At 41.3% G+C, this 15,947-nt stretch overlaps 1 protein-coding gene across 1 annotated transcript in view; it reads right to left on the bottom strand.

Annotated features, from left to right (window-relative positions):
- The window catches only part of LOC124376818 (piggyBac transposable element-derived protein 3-like), a 348,640-nt gene extending 333,059 nt beyond the window's left edge, over positions 1 to 15,581 (bottom strand). Inside the window, exon 1 of the mRNA XM_046836103.1 lies at positions 15,520 to 15,581. The gene's annotated coding sequence lies outside the window, so the exon portion shown is untranslated. The remainder of the gene's footprint in view (positions 1 to 15,519) is intronic.
- Positions 15,582 to 15,947: the final 366 nt, after the last annotated feature.

The raw sequence follows: 15,947 nt of genomic DNA, 5'->3' as shown, positions 1-15,947 counted from the left end.
AGACCTGATTCTGTTTAAGAACATTTCTCTGTTTCTTCATGAAGGTCAGGTGCACATACAGAGCTGCGAGATGTTCCTGAATGCTCAGATGAACAAAGCAGTACACTTTACTCTGGTGAAGCCCAAACTCCTCTCTAAAGATCTGCGTACACACACCTGAATACACTGCTGCTTCTGTCACATCAATGTCACACTCTCTCAGGTCTTCCTCATAGAAGATCAGGTTTTGTTTCTCCAGCTGCTGGAAAGCCAGTTTCCCCAGTTTGAGAAGCATTTCTTCATCGCTCTCCTGCTTCTGTAGGTACTTCTCTCTTATGATGTTGGTCTGAATGATGAGGAAGTGTGTGTACATTTGAGTCAGAGTCTTGGGGATCTCTCCACTCTCTGCTTCACCCAACATTCTCTCTAGAACAGCAGCTGAAATCCAGCAGAACACTGGGATGTGGCACATGATGTAGAGACTTCTTAATGACTTCAGGTGTGTGATGATCTTATTGGCCAGGTTCTGGTCACTGATCCTCTTCCTGAAGTACTCCTCCTTTTGAGGGTCATTGAACCCTCGTACCTCTGTGATTTGATGGACACACTCAGAGGGGATTTGATCAGCTGCTGCTGGTCTGGAGGTGATCCAGATGAGAGCAGAGGGAAGCAGGTTCCCTTTGATCAGGTTTATCAGCAGCACATGCACTGGTGCTGATTCAGTTACATCACACACTCTCACTGTCTTCTGGAAATTCAGAGGAAAACGACACTCATCCAAACCATCAAAAATGAACAAAACCTTCTCCAACTTGGAAATGTCCATTTCTTTCATCTCATTAAAAAACACATGAAGGAGCTCCATCAGACTCATCTGCTCCTTCATCAAATTCAGCTCTCTGAAAGGAAGTGGGAATATGAGGTGGACGTCCTGATTTGTTTTCCCTTTAGCCCAGTCCAGAACAAACTTCTGCACAGAGACTGTTTTTCCAATTCCAGCTACTCCCTTAGTCAGAATGTTTCTGATGGGTTCCTTATCATGTTTAGATAAGGGTTTTGTCAAAACTCTCCTGATGGCTTTGTCTTGTTCAGGTAGGGGTTTAAAGATGTCACTGCATTTAATTGGTGTGTCCTCAGTTGGGTTTCTCCTGGATGCTGCATCGATCTGTTTCACCTCATGTTCTTTATTGACGTCTCCACTGTCTCCCTCTGTGATGTAGAGCTCTGTGTAGATCTCATTCAGGAGTGTTTGGTTTTCCTGCTTTAGCATCAATCCATTCAAACACTGAAACTTCTTCATCAGATTAAACTTGAACTTCTTCTGGAATTCATCTGCAGCAGTTGATTCTGGGTCGTGTCTGTGACAGGGTGAAGTGGGAAGACATGGTGAGACATGAACTCCAATGATTAGAGTAGAAGTTCCTATTTTTCCTGCTAGATAGATCTTTATAATGTTCTCACTGTGGATTTACTTTATTCTACTGGAGGTTTTCTATCATCTAATCACTCTGTAGTTACTAACAGCAGAGAGCTTTAGAATAGCAGTGTGTCAGTGTCACAGTCATGGTGTTGGTTTTGATCGTACCCTGTAGCTGTGATGATGTTCTTCTCTCTTCTGTCTCCTGCCTTCTGTAGAACACTGGGAACAAAAACAACAAGTGTTAAAGATCTCAACGTTCCTCACTGAACACAAATTGTACTACAATAATTGTAGTGAGAGCAGGAACACTTGGAGAACACAGAGCTGAATACAACTCCAACATTGTGCACCTGAAGAATTAAATGTGCTCCTGGTTTCATTTGACATTTTTTCCTACTTTTCTATTCTTCCTACACAAACCTCCAAAAGTATTGGAACAGGAAGTCCAGTTCGATGTGTTTTTGCTCGACACTGAAGACAAGACAAGACAAGACAAGTCAAGTCAAGTGGCTTTTATTGTCATTTTTACTATACACAGTGGTACACAGTAAAAACGAAACAACGTTCCTCCGGAACCCTGGTGCTACACTAAACAACAAAACAACATAAAGTGCATCGAGTGCAGCCTGGTGCAAACAGTGCAAAAAAAAAGAACAGTACAGACAGACAGAGTGCAGACAGACAACACAAGACAAAAGACAAAACCAAGTATAGCCGACTAGTAAACCTACTGTATACTTAAATATACAGTACTGTGTGAGGAGAAATGTAAAAACTATACCCAGGAGAAAGTACAAACAGAACAGAGCAATGTAGTGCAAAAAAACAGTAGCAAGGTGGTGCAAGGACAGCATGTAAACATTCTAATGAATAAAAAAGGTGCAAAAACAGCATGTAAACATTCTACTGAATACAAGGTGCAAGTATAAATAATAATAAATAGTGGATCGAGATAAGTGATGATTGTGTTTAGTCCAGGTTGTACAGTTCAGTAACACACCGAGTGTGTGTGTGTTTGTGTGTAAGTTCTGTTCAGTTCTTTGTGTTGGGAAGCCTGATGACTTGTGGAAAGAAACTGTTACACAGTCTTGTTGTGACGGCCCGAATGCTTCGGAACCGTTTTCTGATGGTAGGAGGGTGAAGTATGTGTGTGAGGGTGTGTGTGATCGTCCACAATGCTGTGTGCTATGGATGCAGCATGTGGTGTAAATGTCCATGATAGAGGGGAGAGAGACTCCGATGATGATAATCTCAGCTGTCCTCACTATCCTCTGTAGGGTCTAGGTGCAATTCCCAAACCAGGCAGTGATGCAGCTGCTCAGGATGCTCTCAATGGTCCCTCTGTAGAACATGGACAGGATGCGGGAGGAGATGGGCTTTCCTCAGCCTTCTCAGGAAGTAGAGACGCTGCTGGGCTTTCTTGGTGATGGAGCTGGTGTTAAGTGAGGTTGTCCGCCAGATGAACACCAAGGAATTTGGTGCTCTTGACGATCTCCACAGAGGATCCATCGATAATCAGTGGAGATTGGTCACTCTGTGCTCGCCTGAAGTCCACATCCATCTCTTCGTTTTGTCCACGCTCAGAGACAGGTTGTTTGCTCCACACCAGGCAGTTAACCGTTGCACCTCTTCTCTATATGCTGACTCATCGTTCTTGCTGATTAGACCCACCACAGTCGTGTCATCAGCAAACTTGATGATATGATTCGAGCTGTGCGTTGGTGCACAATCGTGAGTCAGCAGAGTGAACAGCAGTGGACTGAGCACACAGCCCTGAGGGGCTCCAGTGCTCAGTGTGTTGGTGCTGGAGATGCTGTTCCCGATCCGGACTGCCTGAGGTCTCCCAGTCAGGAAATCCAGGATCCAGTTGCAGAGAGAGGTGTTCAGGCCCAGAAGGTTCAGCTTCTCGATCAGGTGCTGAGGAATGATTGTGTTGAATGCTGAGCTGAAATCAATGAACAGCATTCGTACATATGAGTCCTTGTTATCCAGGTGGGTGAGGGCCAGGTGGAGGGTTGTGGAGATGGCATCGTCCGTGGAACGGTTTGGACGATACGCAAACTGCATGGGGTCCAGGGAGGGTGGAAGCTGTGTCTTGATGTGCCTCATGACGAGCCTCTCAAAGCACTTCATCACGATTGGAGTGAGCGCAATGGGATGATAGACATTGCTTGTCCAGATGCTTGTTCAGTCCTTTGTCATTTCAAGACTTGACTACTGCAACTCTCTGCTGGCAGGTCTTCCCCTGAACGCTATTTATCCACTGCAAATGATCCAAAATGCAGCTGCACGACTTGTGTTCAATCAGCCCAAGTTCTCCCACACCACCCCACTGCTGCGCTCCCTTCACTGGCTTTCAGTAGCTGCACGTATCAGATTCAAAACACTGATGCTTGCCTACAAGGCCAAAAATGGACCAGCACCATCTTACCTCAGTGACCTCATCACATCTCGCACTGCACCACGCTGTCTGAGATCCTCCAGCACTGCTCGACTGGTACCACCTTCTCTCAGAATGAGAGGTAAGTACACTTCAAGGCTCTTCTCTGTTCTGGCAACGAGGTGGTGGAATGAACTTCCCCTAGATGTCCGTACAGCAGAGTCCCTGATTATCTTCAAGCGACGACTAAAGAACTACCTCTTCCTGAAATACCTAAATTAGTGCTTTCCAAGTTTGTAGAATTTGTGTTATATTTATATTAAGTGTGTAATCTTGCATACCAGTGTAGATTTATTCATTACTAGAGATTCAAAGCACTTTTGTACATCACTCTGGATAAGGGCATCTGCTAAATGCCGCAAATTTAAATGTAAAACTATGAGAATTATGGGATGTTACCTGTGTACAGGTGAGGGGTTTTCATTACTGAAGTTGTGAGGAGGAATCATAGATCGATCACTCTTCATGAAAACACAGCTGGGTTCTGGGGAGTGTGATTTCTTTCTCTTTCCTTTACTGTTTAAAATAATAGAAATGGACATGAGACAGAATTTCATTAAAAATTTGTAGATGAATTTGTGTCATAAAGTATCACAATATTACTGTTAACTCCACAAATTTGTTACATTTAACTTGAAATAGCGTTGCACGATTAATTGTATCACAATTGTGATGTTTGTTTGCGATTGTATGACGGCAACGTTGTGATTCAATTAAATAAATAAGTGCATGTGTGGACACAGTTTCTGAGAACAGTTTGCAGATTTTCCGTAACAAAAAAAAAAAAAAAACACCAGATAGTTTTAGTTTAGGCAGTGCACGTGTGGTGTGTGGGTGTGTGGTCACGTGTCGAGCAGATCGAAACTGAACTGGTGTCACACATTTGCAGTAACGCACATCTTTCCTCATACTTTTTAAAAATGTGTTTTTATTTATTGTTTTATTTAATTCAGCTGTAACTGTAAATGTTAACACTAATGCAAATGCTATTTCATTTTGAAAGCTTTAGTTTTATGTAGATTTACAAATAAATATTTCAGCATTATCACTAATCTTCCCTGAAAACCAATCAAGTGTACTCATTCCACCATTCATTAACTCACAATCGACTATAATATTGACTATAATTATCACAACATGACATTTTCCCCCAAATCATGCAGCTCTAATGAAACACAATGAAATGCCTGTATGAAATGGCTGGAAAAACACGGCTTGGTATAAACTAAAAGCTGCAACAAACAACATTTGTTGGAAATAAGTATTTGAACACCCTGCTATTTTGCAAGTTCTCCCACTTAGAAATCATGGAGGGATCTGAAATTGTCATCGTAGGTGCATGTCCACTGTGAGAGACATAATCTAAAAAAAATAAAAATCCAGAAATCCCAATGTATGATTTTTTAACTATTTATTTGTATGATACAGCTGCAAATAAGTATTTGAACACCTGAGAAAGTCAAAGTTATTATTTGGTACAGTAGCCTTTGTTTGCAATTACAAAGGTCAAACGTTTCCTGTAGTTTTTCACCAGGTTTGCACACTGCAGGAGGGATTTTGGCCCACTCCTCCACACAGATCTTCTCTAGATCAGTCAGGTTTCTGGCCTGTCACTGAGAAACACGGAGTTTGAGCTTCCTCTAAAGATTCTCTATTGGGTTTAGGTCTGGAGACTGGCTAGGCCACACCAGAACCTTGATATGCTTCTTACAGAGCCACTCCTTGGTTATCCTGGCTGTGTGCTTCGGGTCATTGTCATGTTGGAAGACCCAGCCACGACCCATCTTCAATGCTCTAACTGAGGGAAGGAGGTTGTTCCCCAAAATCTCGCAATACATGGCCCTGGTCATCCTCTCCTTAATACAGTGCAGTCGCCCTGTCCCATGTGCAGAAAAACACCCCCAAAGCAGGATGCTACCACCCCCATGCTTCACAGTAGGGATGGTGTTTTTGGGATGGTACTCATCATTCTTCTTCCTCCAAACACGTTTAGTGGAATTATGACCCAAAAGTTCTATTTTGGTCTCATCTGACCACATGACTTTCTCCCATGACTCCTCTGGATCATCCAAATGGTCATTGGCAAACTTAGGACGTGCCTGGACATGTGCTGGTTTAAGCAGGGGAACCTTCAGTGCCATGCATGATTTCAAACCATGACGTCTTAGTGTATTACCAACAGTAACCTTGGAAACGGTGGTCCCAGCTCTTTTCAGGTCATTGACCAGCTCCTCCCGTGTAGTTCTGGGCTGATTTCTCACCTTCCTTAGGATCATTGAGACCCCACAAGGTGAGATCTTGCATGGAGCTCTAGTCCGAGGGAGATTGACAGTCATGTTTAGCTTCTTCCATTTTCTAATGATTGCTCCAACAGTGAACCTTTTTTCACCAAGCTGCTTGGCAATTTCCCCGTAGCCCTTTCCAGCCTTGTGGAGGTGTACAATTTTGTCTCTAGTGTCTTTGGACAGCTCTTTGGTCTTGGCCATGTTAGTAGTTGGATTCTTACTGATTGTATGGGGTGGACAGGTGTCTTTATGCAGCTAACGACCTCAAACCTCAAAGGTGCATCTAATTTAGGATAATAAATGTAGTGGAGGTGGACATTTTAAAGGCAGACTAACAGGTCTTTGAGGGTCAGAATTCTAGCTGATAGACAGGTGTTTAAATACTTATTTGCAGCTGTATCATACAAATAAATAGTTAAAAAATCATATATAGTGATTTCTGGATTTTTCTTTAAGAATATGTCTCTCACAGTGGACATGCACCAAGATGACAATTTCAGACCCCTCCATGATTTCTAAGTGGGAGAACTTGCAAAATAGCAGCGTGTTCAAATACTTATTTTCCTCACTGTACGTCACAAATAGTCAATAAATACACAAATTAATCAGCAGACAAACTCAACAATTCTGGGCAGTGAACCGTGAGTTTATTCCTGTGCTGAGTTTCCTGACACATGTCAGTATTGATCTTGTGAAGCCTGAATGGAAACAAATCTCTTATCATGACTTTAATTATTGCCTCATGTTGACTCTTTACTGTTTGACTGCAAGGTTCATTTTTTTATAAACACAACTTTTTTACTTACAATTAAATAGCTGATCATTATTCAGACCTATTGACGTGGTTTTGGGAAGTGGTATCAAAAGAAATAAATTGATTAATGAATAATAGTAATAATAATACTTTTCTTTTCTTGTTCTGAATAAGCTGTCTTTGAAGGTCAAAGAGAACCATTTCAAATTTGGAACACTGATTAGAGACGGTCTACAGAACAATCTGTTCACTGAGTCAGAGTGCTTGGACTCAAAATGCTGCTTATTGTTATTAGTAGTAGTAGATATTGTTTCCTGTGTGTTTTTGTTGCTTATATTAGTATTTTATTTTAGAATTTTAGACATTGTCTGTTAGAAGAGTTTCTCTGAGAGTGAAAGGGAAAGTTTATAGGACTGTGGTGAGACCTGAGATGTTGTATGGTTTAAAGACAGTGGCATTGAGTAAAAGGCAGGAGGTGGAGCTGGCAGGAGGTGGAGCTGCAGAGCTGAAGAGGTTGAGATGTTCGTTGGGAGTGATAACGATGGACAGGATTAGAAATGAATTTATTAGAGGGACAGCGCATGTAGGACGTTTTTGGAGACAAGGTGAGATGGAGATGGTTTGGACATGTGCAGAGGAGGGACATGGGGTACATCTGTAGGAGAATGCTGAGGATGGAGACACCAGTAAGGAGAAAAAGAGGAAGACCAAGGAGGAGGTTCATGGATGTGGTGAGGGAAGACATGCAGATAGTTGGTGTAAAAGAGGCAGATGTAGAGGACAAGGGGGTATGGAGGCGGATGATCCCCGACTAAAGATGGAGATGTGTGACAATGACCCCATCATAACTTGAAAATATGGTAAGTCGAGAAATGGGCAAGTTTACCCAGGAGTCTTAAAGAATGGTGATCACTATGGGGTAGTATAACTAATCTGTTCATTTCATTAATTACAGTACTCAATTTAGCCAAACTGAGCAATTAACACTACTGCAATGTATAAACTTTACAGTATATATGTTTATAGCCGGTTCACGAGTGGAGGACGGAGGGGGCTGTGCACTCTGTTTCAGTGCCGAGCAATGCTAATCAAAAAGAAGAGAGACAAGAGTTAAAACTAGGCTTTAAAACACCACAAATACAGAAACAATCTGCCCTCTAAACTGACCCAAGGCAGGAGATGCGTACATCCTGGCAGCTCCCAACATATTGTAAACATATTTTCTAAATAGCTGCTAATGATGGTGTAGTGCAGCCATTAACTGTGACTTTAACTATGAGAATTATGGGATGTTACCTGTGTACAGGTGAGGGGTTTTCATTACTGAAGTTGTGAGGAGGAATCATAGACCGATCACTCTTCATGGAGACACAGCTGGGTTCTGGGGAGTGTGATCTCTTTCTCTTTCCTTTACTGTTTAAAATGATAAAAAATGAACATGAGACAGAATTTCATTGTTTGTAAGATTTGTAGACAAATTTGTATAATAAGTTATAATCACAATATTTCTGTTTAAAATTCATTATAATCTTTATCACTTCTTACACACTAGGAATAGTAGCATACAGAACACAGATTGTGAACAGGGAACAAACACCCCTGCAGTATAGTTCCTTAAAAATTACAACTAAATGCTAATAGTAGCAGATCTCCATAGTGCTGCTTATATACACATGCTACCATGCCTGGAATAGGCTAAAAACAGGAACAAACAGATCTTCACAAAGAGACAATAGAAACATGGGAGTATAAATACAAAAACTAATCAAAAGGCAAAAAATAAACAGTTGTGGGACATTATTTCATCAACCATTTTTTCAAGTGAGTGCTAAAGTTCTATTCTTACCATCAATATTAGTTATTAAAACTCCATAATGCAGATATGAACAGTTCATAAAGTTAGTAAAACACTAGAACATGGCAGGTTACCAGTCTTTTGAGAGTAAGGTCACATGATCTGTTCCCTGATCAGGGATCTCCATTTTCAATGCTCGTGTACACGCAGAGTCCTGAAGAATTAATTAATCAAATTCCTAGATAACATAAAAACAAAAATGCAGTTAAAACTGGGGGAAAATCTTCCTCTAAAGTCTCATTAGAGGTGAAAGCCATATACATATAAACCAGAGATGAGCAAATACAGCATTATCTGTATCTGTATCTGCACTCGGAGTGGGTGGGGCCTAACCCAGAAGTGGGCGGGGCTTTATGTATGTTATTTTAAGCATGCAATTGATATGGGTTGATCAAAATTGTTATATTTATTGTTAATTAGAAAAATATTTACAGGACAGCATCAGGATTGAGCTTCAGATCAATGGTTTTGATCACGATACAGATAATTCATATGGATAACAGATACAGATAAAGCTGTATTCGCTCATCCCTAGTGTGTATGTAGCCTTATTAATTTGTAATATTTATAACACTAGCTTACCTTTACTTTTTTTTATGAAATACAGCAAAAACGTGTCAGATACTCAGTGTCTGGTTACTGGTTAGAGACAGCTGAAGGTTTAAAAAAGAAAAAAAATCTCCGACAGGCAGAGACGCAATGCGAGTCGCATTCTACCAAGCAAACACCACGTTTACCAGAACACTACTGGTTAGTAAGTACGCATTATTAACGTTACAACCCGAAGTAAAAAGCTGAAGAAACCCTAAACTTTAACAGAAAAGAGCCGCGAACGCGACTGAGTGAGAGACAGAGAGCTGTTTTCTGTGTGTGTGTGACTGGGAGTGAGCAGGGCGGGATCTGTAGGTGTGTAGGGGAGGGGCGCAGTGACGAGCCTATCACAGAACGCTGACACAATCAGATACTTAATGATGATTTTCATTCAATCCGAGCACAGAGATTGACTCGTAATACTCGTATAATACTCGTACTCGGCACAAGTGCTTTATCCGTACCGGATACTCGTTTCAGCCGAGTATCCTGCTTATCTCTAATATAAACCACAATCTTCTGCAATCTTGGTCCAGGTGAGAGTAAACCCTGTAAACAAATGCGCCTAAACAGCATATATAACAACATAACCATAACAGAGTCATAATAGCAATAACCCTGCAAATAATTGGAGAAAATCTGATGATTAATAGAAATTATATAGTCTTTATTGTTAACACAGTCATTAGTGTTGCACAAGTCAGTGCACTCTTAGTGTCGATCTCAAGCCCGGATAAATGTGGAGGGTTGTGTTATGAAAGACATGCACCAATGCGCCAAATCAAATATGCCGATCACAACTCATAATTTCATACTAGATCGGTCGAGGCCCGTGTTACCAACAACCACCACAGGTATCATTAACAACAGGGTACTGGTGGAAATTTAACTACTGTTGGCTGAAGGAGGAGAAGGAGAGGAGGAAGATGCCTACAGAGACAGCAGAAAAAGGAGAAGTGAAGGAGAGTTTTGGTACTATGACGGGTAAAGGGAGAGAGGAAGCTGATATGATGGAGAGGAGAAAGGAAGATATTTTGTGTGTTCAGGAGACCAAGTGGAAAGGGAGTAAGGCCAGGAACATTGGAGGTGTTTAAACTGTTCTATCATGCTGTGAATGGAAAAAGAAATGGTGTAGGGGTGATTCTGAAGGAAGAGTACAGTAAGAGTGTAGTGGAGGTGAAGAGAGTTTCTGATGGGGTGATGATCGTGAAGGTGGAAGATGAAGGGATGATGATAAATGTCATCAGTGCCTATGCTCCACAAGTCGGCTGTGAGATGGAGGAGAAGGACAGATTCTGAAGTGAATTAGATGAAGTGGTAGATGGTGTAGCTAGGAAAGAACGATTGGTGATTGGGGCAGACTTTAATGGGCATGTAGGTGAAGGAACAGAGGTGATGAGGAGGTGATGGGTAGGTATGGTTTTAAGGAGAGAAATGTGGAAGGGCAGATGGTGGTAGATTTTGCTAAAAGGATGGAAATGGCAGTGGTGAACACTTATTTTAAGAAGAAGGAGGATCATAGGGTGACGTATAAGAGTGGAGGAAGGTGCACACAGGTGGACTATGTGCTATGCAGGAGATGCAACCTGAAGGAGATTGGAGACTGTAAGGTGTTGGCAGGGGACAGTGTAGCTAGACAGCATTGGATGTTTTTGGAGGAAAGAAGAAGAGGAGGAGAGTGAGGACTGAAAGAAGAATAAGATGGTGGAAATTGAAGAAGGAAGAGTGTAGTGAGAGGTTCATGAAAAAGGTCAGACAGGGGCTCAGGGGTGTTGAAGAGGTGCTGGATGATTGTGGAACTACTGGAAGAGTGACACTTAGAAAAGTACTTGGTGTAACATCTGGAAATAGAAAGGAAGCCAAAGAGACATGGTGGTGGAATGAGGAAGTGCAGGAGAGCATAAGGCGAAGAGGTTGGCAAAACAGAAGTGGGATCGACAGAGTGATGAGAAAAGAAGGCAGGAGTACAAGGAGATGCAGCAGCAGGTAAGAGGGATGTGGCGAAAGCCAAGGAAAAGGCATATGAGGAGCTGTATGAGAGGTTGGACACTAAGGAAAGAGATAAGGATTTGTAGCGATTGGCCAGGCAGAGGAACCGAGCTGGGAAGGATGTGCTGCAAGTTAAAGTAATAAAGTATGGAGATGGAAATGTGTTGACTAGTGAGAAGAGTTTGTTGAGAAGGTGGAGGGAGTATTTTAAGCAGCTGATGAACAAGGAAAATGAGAGAGAGAAGGTTGGATGATGTGGAGATTGTAAAGCAGGAAGTGGATAGAATTAGTAAGGAGGAAGTGAGAGGAGCGATTAAGAGTAGGGATGCACTGAAGTCAAAATTCTGGTCCGGAACCGAAAAAGAGGAAAGCAAGGCCGAAAACCGAAACAAATTATGGTAATTATTATTACCATTGCATTTATGGCTATGACTGTGTACTAAACTTACTAAAATCAAGGCATTTCAATTGCTTAAATTAACATTAAATTTTCAAAGAATTAATCAATTACAAATTATGGAAATATTTATTTATATCACATTGCAACAATGCACAGGATAAAATAAATTAAAATTCAAACTTAAATGTTGAACATAAATGCACTCGTGTACATTAAATAATAATGTACAGTCCCTCTGGCCTGCTGAAAGGTTGTAAAATTAAATATGTTCTTTCATAAAAACAAAGTGCATTCAGAACAAGTGCAACTGCTTGAAGTTACAACAATATCACTGGGAAACTTCCTGCCTTTTCAAAAACGTCCGCCACAGACGGAGTGCGCATGCTTGGAGGGGTTTTGCTTTTCTGTGCCATGTTCATCTCATATTCAGCGATCGGGATGTTTGGATTTCAGGTGATAAATTAAACCTGACATGGAGAAAGTCTTTGCAGACGCACCCCCTCTTGAAATTTTGGCATTACATGTTTTGCACATCGCTATCCGTGGGTTTTTCTCAGATAACTGAAATACGTCCACACCGCAGACATGTTGCTTTAGACAAGCACTTGCAGACCGTGGTTTCGGTTTGCCACATCACAACAAACTGTTTCGGCCGTGTTGTTTCAGTGATCAAAGTCTTTCGGCCAAAAACCGAAAATTCACTTTTGGACCATTTTCGGCCAAAGATTTTCGGTGGCCGAATATTTGGTGCATCCCTAATTAAGAGGATGAAGAGTGGAAAGTCAGTTGGACCAGATGACATACCCGTAGAAGCCTGAAGATGTTTAGGAGAAATGCAGTGGAGATTTTAACCAGATTGTTTAACAAGATTCTGGAAGGTGAGAGGATGCCTGAGGAATGGAGAAGGAGTGTGCTGGTACTGATCTTTAAGCATAAGGGAGATGTGCAGACCTGCAGTAACTACAGGGGAATTAAGTTAACAATAAGTAGAGAGAAGGTCAGAAGGAGTTGCATTGTGTATTTGTGGATTTAGAGAAAGCGTATGACAGAGTGAAGAGAGGATTTTCTGGTACTGTATGAGGATGTCTGGTGTGTCAGAAGTATGTGAGGGTGGTGCAGGACATGTAAGAGGACAGTGTTACAGCAGTGAAGTGTGCAGTAGGAACGACAGACTGGTTTAAGGTGGAGGTTGGACTGCATCAAGGATCGGCTCTGAGCCCTTTCCTGTTTCCAGTGCTGATGGACAAGTTGACAGACAAGGTCAGACAGGAGTCTCTATGGACTATGATGTTTGTGAATGATATTGTGATTTGTGGTAAGAGTAGTGAGCAGGTGGAGAAGAGTCTGGAGAGGTAGAGATATGTGCTGGAGAGAAGGGGAATGAAAGTCAGTAGGAGTAAGGGTGAAGTGGGTGGAGAAGAGTGATAGCAGGAGTGATTTGTGATAGAAGAGTATCTCTGAGAGTGAAAGGGAAAGTTTATAGGACTGTGGTGAGACCTGCAATGTTGTATGTGTAAGGGGCACTTATTATAATGTAGAGTGAAGTGCTGCCTTTCTAAGGAACTTTTCACAAGAGGAGTAGACAAATGAAAGTACCAGGATAGTTTACTCAGAACATATAGCCGGCATTTATTGAACATCAGATATCAACCAGTATGACCTTGTTTATGTTTTCTTTGTTGTGAAATCAATATTCCTCTTTTTCTTCAATTTTTTCACACAAATTGGGAAAATATAAAATAAAATGACCTCAGAGCTCTGATGAAATAACTTCAAAATAATAAACCAAAGTCCATCTACCCGGGTAGTATGTTTTTTTTTTAGTGTGGTGGGATCTCGCGCTTATCTGTACGATGCAATGAAGAATTGGTAAGTAGAAGCAGTTCGTGTTGCAGGCCAAATGATCCTTCACACCCTCTGCTCTTCTGCCTCACGTGTCCGATGGTGAATTTCTCCAATGGAACTCTCTCTCTAATCCTTTTTCTTGGCTCGAAGAAATTATTTCCTCCTTTGGATTTGCTACCTGGGTAATGATGGACGTGTTGTCCATGAAAACCGAATTATTTTCTGGTTATTTCCGAGAGCAAGTCCTTGCTTTCAGTCGCCTTCTTCTTCACGAATCAGTGTAGCAGTTTTTTTCTGTGCAGCGCCACTGCTGCCACCTATTGGACAATTACGGTGTGTAGGGAAAACATAACTAAAAGCAATCAAGAGATCAGATATTAAACTAGAATAACATAATCCTGTTAATAGGCTATTTTCGAGTGGGTTACATATGGTTTCGAGACAGTGGCATTGAGTAAAAGGCAGGAGGTGGAGCTGAAGGATGGACAGGATTAGAAATTATTTTATTAGAAGGACAGTGCATATAGGACATTTTGGAGGCAAGGTGAGGGATTTGGTTTGGACATGTGCAGAGGAGGGACATGAGTTATATTGGAATGTTAAGGATGGAGCTACCAGAAAGCAGAAAAAGAGGAAGACCAAGGAGGAGGTTTATGGATGTGGTGAGGAAAGACATGCAGGTAGATGTTGTAAAAGAGGCAGATGTAGAGGACAGGGGGGGTGTGGAGACGGATGATCCGCTGTGGCGTCCACGAATGGGAGCAGCTGAAAGAAGAAGTGGTATAAAAATACAGCAATGATATCTGTATTTTTTAAGGTTTGGTCTATTTTCTTAGTGATGGTTATTTATTAGTGAAGATGCAGATTTCCCTCATTCCCACAGTTTCAAAGGGAATGATGGAAGTTCTGAGCTGAAGCAAAGGAAAAGTTAAATGGTGAAGTTAAAATCAGAAAAGCCTTTTCCTCAATGACAAAACTTTATTTCAGTGATTGTGAATTAAATTCTATGACATTAATGGCGTCTACACAATTTATACCCAATAATAAAAAATAAAAAGACAAAAATATACAAGTGTGAGTTTCACTATTCATTATTTAATCATGTTCTAACTATCGAGATTTGATATAACTGGAGATCCATTTTGTATCCCATGTAGATAAACCTTATTAAATACACACTTCCTTAATTACACCACATTCGCTACACAAATAAGACACACGAGTTTACCGGCAGTGTCAGTAAACATCTACTCAGAATCCACTTTTCTTTTCACCACTGTGAGGCGCTGTTTCACAATAACTTTACAATCGGGTTAAATACATCAAGAGAAGCTGCACTAGTGTTCGTTAAGGCAGCTAACGCGCTGCATTATGGGATTTGTAATTTGTGTTATCAGCGCTTCATATCGCCGGGACATTAATAATAATAGATCTATATAAAATCATCTCCGGGCCAGATGTGGCACGCGGAACCGAATCGGTCAGTGAGGGTCTCTGTCTTATATGTGTATGGGGAAATCTCCAGGTCACGTGATGAAGAAAACAGGAGAAAAGCCCATCTATCCTGAAGGAATCTATGCTGTGATAAAGGATCCAGTGGATCCCGCATTCCGCACTGAATTCGGAAAGCTCATGTCTTCATGAACATGTATCTGCTCCACACTTCCTGTATCACCTCCGCTTAGAAAGCCATGATCTGCTCCTGTTTACGGGAAATCATCCTGAACATGACAATTCCAGGATCAGCTTGGAACAACCAATCAATCCCGGTGTTCTCATGTCAGATCCTCCTCAATAAACTCAGAACATCATCAAATCCAACTGAGGAATTTGGGCTGAAACTGTTGTCCTCCATTTCGGCTGCTGTGGCGCAGTTTCCCTGCGGTCTTTCCACAAACTCCATTACAGAGAAAACACAAACGCATTATTCCGATAGAAAGTCGTTTCTAGGAAAAACTCACCCACTTTTCTTCTGCACTGCTTGTTGTTGGACATGAATCTCACCGCTTCTGGCTGCTGTTGAACATCTTTGTGTTTTTCTAACCGCTCCTTAATAATGGAGTCGAGGCTGAGAAACACTTTCACTTTCGGAAAACCGAGTCGGCTCTTTGAACCGATACTTTGAACCGACTCTTTGACAAGTTGGAAACCGAATTATTTTAATCGCACTCCGTCAAATTCAATTTAATGATCAATAACTAAAAGAGAAAGTGCTGTGATTAATAACAGCATGTAGTGGAGATGTTGTGGAGGAGAGGAAAGTCAGACTTCCCTTTAAAAATTCCATCCTGAACTCCAAGACTACGATAAATAAGAATAAAAAATAATAACTTGCTATGAATTAATTATAGCAGGCTGCTCAATCTATCATGTTTTTTCCACATTTTCT

The sequence above is a fragment of the Silurus meridionalis genome, chromosome 23, assembly GCF_014805685.1.
Source record: "Silurus meridionalis isolate SWU-2019-XX chromosome 23, ASM1480568v1, whole genome shotgun sequence".
Classification (NCBI taxonomy): Eukaryota; Metazoa; Chordata; class Actinopteri; order Siluriformes; family Siluridae; genus Silurus; species Silurus meridionalis.
The sequence above is the reverse complement of the archived record's forward strand: the minus strand, read 5'-3'. Positions and strand labels throughout refer to the sequence as shown.